This window comes from Penaeus vannamei, chromosome 19 (genome assembly GCF_042767895.1).
Source record: "Penaeus vannamei isolate JL-2024 chromosome 19, ASM4276789v1, whole genome shotgun sequence".
NCBI lineage: Eukaryota > Metazoa > Arthropoda > Malacostraca > Decapoda > Penaeidae > Penaeus > Penaeus vannamei.
In genome coordinates, this window is record NC_091567.1 from 26,763,879 (window position 1) to 26,771,378 (window position 7,500).

The 7,500-nt window shown below is 39.6% G+C and overlaps 1 protein-coding gene across 4 annotated transcripts in view; it reads right to left on the bottom strand.

The window, feature by feature from the left end:
• Positions 1-5,455: 5,455 nt before the first annotated feature.
• The window catches only part of lolal (lola like), a 52,365-nt gene continuing 50,320 nt past the window's right edge, over positions 5,456-7,500 (bottom strand). For all 4 annotated transcript variants that reach the window (XM_070134353.1, XM_070134355.1, XM_070134354.1 and 1 more), the window contains exon 4: positions 5,456-7,500. This exon is cut by the window's right edge and continues 1,200 nt beyond it. The gene's annotated coding sequence lies outside the window, so the exon portion shown is untranslated.

A 7,500-nucleotide genomic window follows, 5' to 3' on the forward strand; every position in this document is an offset into this window, starting at 1 on the left:
ATATAGAATTGTATGTATATATGCATGTATGAATATAGTATATATATATATATATATATATATATATATATATATATATATATATAGACACATATGTAGAGGGAAAGAGATCACACACATATATATTCATATCTATGTCTCAAAAAAAAATCAAGCATTTCGTTATATTTTCATAAGATATTATGATAGAAATTTGTTACAATCCAGTAAAAAATTCATCTTAATCATTATTCATAAAGAAATGGATCCAATGCTAAATGTAATTTTACATTAGGCTTTTAAGATGTGTTTGTATATTGGTAACATTTATTATTAAATATTTATTACTTGTTGCTATAGAGGAAAATAGTCATAATGATGGAATTATGCATTTTCATTCAGATTTCGTACTTGAAGATGTGTTAGAGATCCTTTAATTCATGATAAATTAAACTTGCTGTGTGATTTACATCATGTTTCCGCACCTCTATGCATTGGCAAAGGTCAATCCTTATTTACATTAGTCATATTGTTTTTTTCCGTTACTATGCATCCTCAGTAGGTTGCTTTTGCACATTAATTGATTTCCATATGGCAAAGTGACATTTACACACTCCTGAAGGTATTTATGAAGCTGATATGAGCTGAGGAGGGTCGCTACGATAAGTGTCACGAGAGGTTTCGGGCTCCCGTAAATGTCTCTCGTACGGAGATGTTTACGACCTCGGGAGTGTTTTGAAAATACCCTCGTTGCGAGAAACTAGAAAGTAACTTGTTTTACGATATAAACAGACCATTTACGATATTATGACATTAGTAAATCCGGCCCCTGATTTATTGGGTTTTAAGAAAGGTAGGATAAGAGCATCTCGCCAATGAGAAGGAAAATTTCCTGACGTCCATATGTGGTTGAAAATAGGTGTCGGAGCATACGATAGTGAATACCATCAGGGCCTTCATGAGTGTAGCGGCACGACTGTAATGCAGCGTTGAGTTCAAAAGAAAAAGGAGCATTATAGGACTCATCAGAGGATAGGGTGAAGGTAATAGGGATGCGTTCTTTGGTGGCTTTAATGGAAGAAAAGTGTGGAGGAAGGTGAGAGCCACTACTGACTTGGCTGAAATAGTTGCCCAGTTCATTAGCTACTTCGACAGGTTCAGATATGAGAGTATCTCGAATATGGAGGACGGGTGCAGGATGGGGGGGATGTTTGTCTGATAATTTATGGATCCGTCACCAAACAGCTGAAATAGATGTTGAAGATGTAATTGATGAAACATAATTTTGCCAACTATTTGTTTTGCTGTTTCTAATTGTACGGCGAAGATGGGCAGATGCCCTTTTAAAGGAAATATGGGCTGATAGCTGGTGAGGAGTGCCTCGTTTGTAGCAATAGCCGTTCCAGGCTGCTCGTTTTAAGCGAAGCGCTTTGGTGCAATCAGAGTTCCACCATGGAACACATTTATAGGTATAAGGCCTTGAAGTTCGAGGAATGGCTGTATAAGCAGCTCTTAGGATCGTGGTTGTAAAACATTGTAGCATATCTGAAATGGACGGTAAGGGGGATGGAGGGATAGGTATAGTAGAGAGTTAAGTGAAAGCATGCCAGTCAGCTCTATCAAAGCACTAGCGTGGAGGATTAGGAAGTGGTACATATGAAGTAGGAGAAAGGAGTATTGGGAAGTGGTCAAGAACTGACCAATGGAAATCTAAATGTAGAGTAGGAGAGCATAGAGAGAGGTCAAGGCATGAAAAGGACTGTGTGCGCATGTCAAAGTGTGTGAGGCGATCTGAATTAAGAATAATTAGGTTATTTGTGAAGAGGAAGCGTTTTAGAGATCGGCCTCGAGAGTTGGTGATAGAGTCACCCCACAGAGTGTGGCGGCAGTTGAAATCACCAAGTACGAGGAAAGGTGGTTGGAGTTGGGAAATTAGAGTTTCAAAGGCAGCAAAGTCATTGGAATGGGATGGGGAGAAGTAGACTGAAATCACTGTGATCCAGCGGCGAAGAAAGATGCGAATAACTGTGCACGGGACAGTAGTTTGCATGGGAGGTATAACAAAAGACCAGGTTGATGGATAAGTATAGACGAGATCTAAAGGGAGTGTGGGGAAGAGATAAAATGGTAGTTGGGAATTGGAATAGGAGGGTGTGTGAGGAAAGTCTCTTGGAGGCAGATAATAGATGGATTATAAGAAGCAAGGGTATGACGTAGGTCTGGTCTATGAGAACGGAAACCGCGAATATTCCAATGTAGGAGAGCTATAGTTTATAAGTGATATCGCATACGGTACGGATTGGGGAATCTGGGGGAGAAGGAGCTAGGGGGTGTGAAGGAGGGGTATTAAGAGGTAGGGAATTTGGGGAAGGGCATTGTTGTGACATGAGTGATTCTCGTGTGTATCCGGGAGGAGTGCAAAAGATAGAGGGGATGGAGGGAGGGAGAATGTGCCTATAGTTGGGGTTGAAGGGGATGGGTTGTGTTGGGAGGGAGTATGAATATCGGCAACCACTTCAAGTGTGGAAGGAGCATTAGCTATGGGATCTTGTGTATCAAGCATATAGCTTTGAATGTCATCCATTGTTTCTGCAGTGGAGTTGGTTGGAGAGTTTTGTGAGAAGGTAATTGTTTCTGCAATGGAGTTGGTTGGAGAGTTTTGTGGGATAAAGGTTTTCTTATGAGGGGGGGGGGAGAGGAGACTGGTGTCTCAGGAATAAAGGTAAAGGTAGGTGGAGGTGATTGTGCTGTAGGGGAAGAAGGGTTAGAACGTTTAGACTGTCTACTGCGGGTAGTGCGGGGAGGGAGAGGGGTTGGTGTTAGGGCTTTAGTTGAGATTGGAGCTGTGGTTGAGATTGGGGTGTCTGGGTTTAGAGTGGCAAAGGAATTGGTCTGAGGAATGTAGAATGTAGAAGTGGAAATGGGGACATTTTGGGATGGAGGGGGAGGGGCTGAGCGAACGATGGTACTAGAGTATGGAGTATGAGAGAAACCTTGTCGACGTGCTTCCTGTCTAGCTTCACGTAAAGTGAGACCATTTTTGTATCTGAGAGTTGCTACCTCAGATTCTAACTTGTAAGTGGGACAGCCTCTATAAAATACATTATGGGGGCTGCCGCAGTTAGCACATGTTTGTGTTTGTGCTGAGCAGTTTGATCGGGTATAACCAGGTTGGGCACATATGGGGCATCGGTCTGTGGAACGGCAATGTTTGGTCCAAAACGCCAACAATTTTGACATTGACGGGGAGGGGGTTGGTATGGTCGAACAGGGAGGGATTGTCCACCAATGTAGATACGTAAGGGAAGGTCATGTGTACGGAAGGTAATTTTGGCAATGTTGGTCGGATTCTTTCGTTGATCTTTAGGAGGAATGGTGTAGCAATGTACTGATTTCACATCTTGGTCTTTGAGGCATCCTAAGAAGTCTTCTCCACAGTCTGAACAATCTTTGGTATCGACTGGGCAGTTTGCTGGGGAGAGAGAGAGAGTTCCGATACAAGTATTAAGGGTTGGATGAGGTTCTGCAGGAATGGGGTTGCCAGAATGATCAGTTAAATTTGATAGTGCTATAGATTCAGTTTCTGATCTGACTGTTACAAGACGGGAGCGATCACGTCTGGTATAGAAAGGGACTCTGCCTACTTGTTTTTGGAGGCATTGTTGAAAGAGAAGAGTGTTGCCTGAGCTGTAGAAGGGATTACGAAAAATCGGTCCCATTTAGCTGGGCTAAACAGAGTATTTAAGATATCTGTAGGATTGGTGGTGGTGGATGGTCGGGGACGTGTGGAAGAGGGAGTATTACGGAATGATGGAAAATAAGGCTGCAAGGTAGTAATAAGGGAGGATTGGTTGTTTGATGAAGGTTACGGGGGTAGAGCTGATGAATTTGAGGAAGTTGGGTGGGTAGGAATGTCTTCTGGAGATTGATTCTCTGCTTGGGTGGGTAATGCACTAGTAATTGAGGAGTGGGTAGTAGTTTCAGTGTTCGGAGCCGTGGTCAAAGGAGAGCCTGGGTTGGGGCTATTTGATAAAGGGGCTAGCCTCATTGCGTCTAATAAAGGGATTACATTTTCATTACTGGTCATGGGGAACCTGGATTATATAAAATGGCATAAAAGGTCCACCTTCATGCTCTTGAAGGTAAGGGCTAGATTAGCCAGGAGTACCATGCCCATAGTTCCCGCAGGCCGTTCAGGACTGGCACTAGGTCAGCCTTTCATCTTCTCAGCACGGCTCTCACACCTCAGGAAGTAGATAGTATAAGGGGATGGAGAAGAGACAGAAACAAAAGCTGGAGAGGGAAAAGACCATGCAAAATTAGTTGAGTCGAGGGCTGAGGCCCTAGGCAGGGGAGATCCCTCTACTGGGTCTCAGTCTTCGTCTCCTAAGCCCCCCCACGACAACAACGGGCAAGGGATAATGTCAATAATAATAATCATAATAATGATAATAATAGTAATAATACTATTATTGACAGTATCAACATTAATACCATTAAAAATATATTTCCCACAAATTCAGGGAATGTAGAAATCAGATAGTCACAAGAGCCAAATGGACTCCTTTGTGGCTGAGGATATCTGGAGCCATCACAAAAAACTACAGTGAACAGTACATATACCCGGTCAAGTCCCCTAGCTTACTTTCAAGACATGGGGAAAAAGAATGACTACATTTCAGATACAATGCTGTTCAACTCTGTCCTTCCAGGCACTACTAACAGCTCATCTCTTCCTTCCATTCCTTTTTTACTACAAGTTCACTTTTTATTACAGTAAGGTTACCATATATAATGGTAATGGTTACGTTGAAACAAACAAATGTGCTAGACATCAAAGGTCATACAGCACTATGATTAGTATAGTAACAAAAAGGGTAAAGAGAAAATAGCAAAACAGGAAATCAAGCATTACCTCTGCATAAATTGTGAAATAATTAAATTATCCGCTGGCCTTAAAGCCTTATATCATAAATATTAAACTATGGAGATTGTACTATATCTTCCTCTCCTCGTATCCTAAATATTTGACATTATCTACAAATATCTGCTTAATAAGCATCTTATCTTATTTAGTTAAAAAAATTATCAATTTTAGTATGAAATTACAATTTTTTACTTTCTCTGACTTTACTGCACTTGGATAAAAGATCTTTTTCACATATTTAAAGTCAACTTGAGAACAATACATTTTTTCAATATAACAAAAATATAATTATCTGTATACTGGAAAAATGCTCATGTAACTTGCACTATTTTGAAGAAATGCAAAACTTTTCAATGGGGATCTTCAACTTACTGCAACTTTATATTGAAAACTCACAATTTCACTTCATTCCAAAAGGATTCAGTTTTGGCAAAAAATCCCTGATATAGGCTATAACCCTTATTTACACTGACAGGCATTATCTTGTCTGCCAAAACCTTTTCATTTTTTTTAATAACCTAATTTGTGGTAGTAAATCAAGATCCATGCCTCATTCTAATTATTTATTAACTTGATCTAAAAAGGACCAAAAAATATATCTATATAAATTACAAATGGTTAATAAAAGACTTCCGTCAGTTTTATTAAAAACTTATTTTGAGTTCTTGTACAAAACTGCTCCATGCTACTCTAGATACAAAGCTACACCCCTGCGTATACTAACCTGTGATGAGGGCACCTGGATGTGAAGTTTAAGACCACAAACAGAAGACAGTGCTAACCTTTGGAGTGGTAATACCACATTGTAAACTGCTGTACTGTCAAGTCTCTTTTCACCCAGGTCTCAGGTAAGATTTGTGTCATGTGTGAGGAATTTTGAAGGTGCACAAAAGGAGGTTCAATAGTTTGGTACATTCAAATTATTGGTTCAAAAACTTCATACATTAATTTTTTTTTTATTTATATAGATAACTTCAGGTTCTCAGTGTCTTCTGGTGTTCTACATTTGTATGCCTGGATGGCCAAGGTGGGACGGGTGCCAGCAGTGAGACAGGGTGATCCAAAGAGGAAATGATTTAGAGCAGGCCAGGTGTTGGAGCAACTAAATGGTGTAGGGGGGAAGAGGGAAGGGGTGCTGACTTGAGCTCCAACATCGGTCTGTCTCGTTAAAATGAATCCTTCTGGATTTACCCTTATAAAAGTCTAGATCAGCAATTGCCAACTTGGAACACACAGCTTCAAAAAGCTCATCTATCCAATAGAAAACACATGATAACTTGAGCTTTGCTGAATGAGTGCAATTGTATAAATAATTCGCAAAAGCTGATCTACCAGTAACTGTAGACATTGCTCACTCTCACCCTTTGTATAACAATATCCCAAAACTCACAGTATGGGGAAAAGGGGCTTTGTTGGTCACACTGGAAAGTAGATAATTCATTAGTCTGAAGTGATGAACATTTCCTCCTTGCTGCCAAAGGGAAAAGAACTCTCAAATATTAAAAACCAGTGAATTATCCAACTTCTTACATGAGAACCATATACTTTACGCACACATCAGAACTGGAGACTGACCATCCCTTCAAAAAATCAAATTAATTTTTAATTTTCAATGTTAAAGATATTGAAACCTGTAGAAATGAATAGACCTGTAAATCTTTGAGCATAGAGAAAACAAACAGACTACATTTTATCACAAAAAAAGCAGTGGATACTCATGGAACTGGCAACTCATGATCTATTACATTTAATGTGTTTGTTACTCCTCCTTTATTATGTCTTTTTTCTTTGTTGTGTGAAGGACACACTGGGGTATTTTGGGTTACTTCTGAGTGATGTCTGGCTGTCTTCAATCTGCTGTGTAAAGCATAATCTTCAGGAACTTGAGAGCATATCCAAAATGTCTTTTTATATATATATTGTTTTGGTTGTAGTAAACTGTGATGGAAGTCTCCAAGACCCTTACAACAGGCATGCTAACTGAAGATAGTGGGACCTCTTGGGAGAGATGTGTTACAACACATATTCCCAAGTTTTATTTACATTTCACACACTAAACACTGGTTCTTTTAGGTTTAGAATTTACCCCAGACATGCCAAATGGCCAAGCATCAGTCAGAAAAAGTTCTATGACCTCGTAAGAGGGTTCATGGGAGGAAGAGGGTGACATTTTCTTCTCTATATGGAAGGGTTTACATACATACATAAATATATATATACTTTTCCTTTTTCATCAATCCACTATTATCTTTTAACCTAATGAGAAAGGGCCGTTTCTTTAACCAAATAAATCCTGTCTTGTTTCCTGGTGAAACTTTTGGGATACCTCTAGTTGCCAGAAACTTGTGAGTTTACGCACTGCTCAAAATAAAGTAAAATGAACTAGTATCCCCTAGAGTTTATTTTTAACCTTGAGCAGTGAGTGCTATTCCTAAAGTAAAGCAATAATTCACTGATAATATTCATTAAACTAAACTTAAAAAAAAAAAGCTTTTCAATGGTAAAAATGTTAATAGATATGTCTTGAGCATTAGCTTCCCTGCTGTTTCTTGGGGCTTGTGTGGAGCTAGTATTTTATATAAATTACTGAAAGC